Below are 3216 nucleotides of genomic sequence, written 5' to 3'. Positions count from 1 at the left end.
CCGCAAAGCCATTGGTTCTCCACTGTAAAACATATATATATATATATATATACTTATAGAAATGCATGAAGGTGCTTCCCATAGGATTATTATAATTGTTTTTGTAATGTCTGAAAATGTCCGTAATAGTTTCTCACGGTGTGACATCCGTGTTTAAAAAGACTTCCTGTCTTGAAATATCGAATGTGATTTATTTCCAACTAGAATAAGACTTGACATGTCAGGTTGAATAGATAGTAGTCCATTTAAAGGGATGGTAAAACACCTGAAATGTCTGTTTGTTTTCACATTTTAATTTTTGTCAGCAATTCCTTTATCCATATGTAACAGTAGGTTCCGTCCCTCTCCTCGCCCCGACCTGGGCTCGAACAGGGCCCTCTGCACACAGAGCCAGACGACAGCCACCCTCGAGTATGGGTACCCATGCGCTCCACAAAGAGCCTGTGATAACAGCAGCTTCCAAGGTCTCAGAGCGAGAGTTCACATAGGTTACACATATTTTCCCATTTTGTACCTACATCACATACCTGAAGTTCTCATTACATCACTGCACATCTTCACACAAAGCTTGGCAAGAGTTCAAACATACTTCACAGCTTCCAGCACGTGAGCTGTAATTCAAATTCAGTAAAATATTAAATAGTTTCACAAATGATTGAGAAATCAGGTATCAATCAGTCAATCAGTGACTTCCTCATGGTTTTGTTGATCCAGTCAGGTACATTTTCGATATGAGTGTGTACACCCCAGGTTTGGTCTTGATGCCACATTTTGTACCGAACGACACGACTCCCCTTAGTTCACCTCCACACACCAACGGGCCACCAGAGTCTCCCTGAAAACACACAGCACATCAATTCACACATGATTACTTTGTCATTTACAAACAATATATACAGTTTAACGCATGTATCAATGGTTGATCATTGGCTCCCTGCAAAATATATTACAACTTTATCAGCAAGTGCACACACACACACAGGAGGCTGGTAGGAGTTTTAGGAGGATGGGCTCATTGTAAATGTCTGGAACGGCATCGATGGAATGGAGTCAAACATGTGGTTTCCATGTCTGACACCTTTCCAGTAATTCCATTTCATTACAATGAGTCAGTCCTCCTGCAGCTCCTCCCACCAGCCTCCTCTGACACACACACACACACACACCTGACATGAGTCCACCCTGGTCTTGTCCACAGAGCCGGCACACAGCATGCTGTAGGTGATGATTGGGGTCATGTTGTAGTAGTCTGCAGAGTTACATTTTCTCCTGTCGATCACGGTGACGTTGGTAGATTTCAGGACGTCAGACATGGTTTTAGCATTGTTCTCGGTGGCTCCCCATCCAGACACTGAGCAGGGTCCCCCTGCTTGGACGTCTGGCACAGGGACAGGTAACGCTAGAGGTCTCACCGCCTTAGTCTGCTTTACTTTCTTATCCAACTGGATAGAAGAAGGAGGGTCGTGTAATTGTCCTTCAACAGTCTCTAGATTTTGAATAATGGCTGACACCACGGTAGTGACTGACCTTCAGCAGCATGATGTCGTTGACTTTGAATTCGGGGTCATAACAGGGATGAGGACGCGACCTTTCACCTTACGGACCTGTCTAGTCTCCTTCTCCTCCTGTTTGATGGGTGGACCCCTAGAAACACCTTGTTATGCTTCAGACAGAAACACAACCTTCTGGTTAGATCAGCTGAAGGAAGCAGCCCAACAACTACAATGACACAATCTCAGAATCACAATGTTAAAAAAATCCAACATTTGAGACGGAGTTGCTAAGCAACAGTGTCATTACAGTGACAGCATCTGTACAAGGACAACAACACTGATATTGTCACGACCGTCGTGTGAATAATTGGACCAAGGAGCAGCGTGAGTAGAGTTCCACATTTTAAAGATAGTGACACTTCCAAAACCGACGACATAATGATTGTGAACTACATCGCACTCATACAAAACAATATCCCACATCGCAGCTGGGAAAAAGGACAAACTAAGTATGATCCCCAATTAGAGGTAACGACTATCAGCTGCCTCCAATTGGGAACCATACACACACACACCAACATAGAAATATAATACCTAGAACCCCCTCGTCACGCCTGACCTAAAACACCATAGAGAGCCCTCGGGTGTGACAGATATTGGACCTACTCAGTACAGTGGGCCGCAGTCAGAACCCATTGCTGGTGGATCAGGATTCCTCCACACATTTTGTTTCCTTTGTTGTCCTCCAGTAGAGCCATGTAGGGTAAGGAGTGAGGCTTCACCTCCTTTCCACCAATGATCTCTGCACAGTCACCTAGGAGCATTGGACAAAACACCAACACTAACTAATTAGAGAAATAATCATATATATATATATTTGTCAGATAACATAAACACACAAACACACACCTACCTGAGTGCAGATATAGAAGGATCATGGCAGAGGTCCAGAAACTGGCTGCTGTGGAGAGGATCATGGTTATTTAACTGATGTAACCTCAGTAGTTCAGGGGTCTACTGTGCTGTGATGCTCTCTGATCTCTCTTCTTTATACTAGAGGATGTGGTCTGATGTTCACTCAAAGTGGAAAACACACACACACACACACACACACACACACACACACACACACACACACACACACACACACACACACACACACACACACACACACACACACACACACACACACACACACACACACACACACACACACACACACACACACACGGTCACATCTTCTACCATTTTACTTAAAAGTCACCATTCAACACATTAAATTCCAATTTCATTCAAACAAGAGGACTGAATGTGTAAAACAAGATGACAATGACAAGAAAAATTATAAAAGGAGAAACAAGAGTTTAGAATGTTCTCCAGTAGTATGGAGAGCTTTACAAAATGACCCTCGGTCCACAAAAAGTTAGTCTAGTCTAGCTGTCTAGTTTAGTTTCTAATATAGAAGTACATCATAAACACCGTTAGCCCACTCAGTCTGTTGAAGAAGAGAATATGTTCACCAATAGTAGAGACAGAACAGCTAAGTCATTCCATTCATATGAAAACCCAATGACTCAGTTACACAAGAAAGTTACATCATTGACAGAGGTTTCACCTTTCACTCGTTATTTTCCCTATGAGGGTGAGGTGGTCTAGGAGGAGAGGTGGGTGAGGTGGTCTAGGATGGAGAGGTGGGTGAGGTGGTCTAGGAGGGAGAGGAGGG

At 43.5% G+C, this 3216-nt stretch overlaps 1 pseudogene; it reads right to left on the bottom strand.

Annotated features, from left to right (window-relative positions):
- Positions 1–674: 674 nt before the first annotated feature.
- On the bottom strand, positions 675–2505 carry LOC124036651 (annotated as a pseudogene).
- Positions 2506–3216: the final 711 nt, after the last annotated feature.

Source organism: Oncorhynchus gorbuscha, linkage group LG05, assembly GCF_021184085.1.
Source record: "Oncorhynchus gorbuscha isolate QuinsamMale2020 ecotype Even-year linkage group LG05, OgorEven_v1.0, whole genome shotgun sequence".
NCBI lineage: Eukaryota > Metazoa > Chordata > Actinopteri > Salmoniformes > Salmonidae > Oncorhynchus > Oncorhynchus gorbuscha.
Note: the sequence above shows the minus strand (reverse complement) of the source record. Positions and strands in the feature narration are given on the sequence as shown.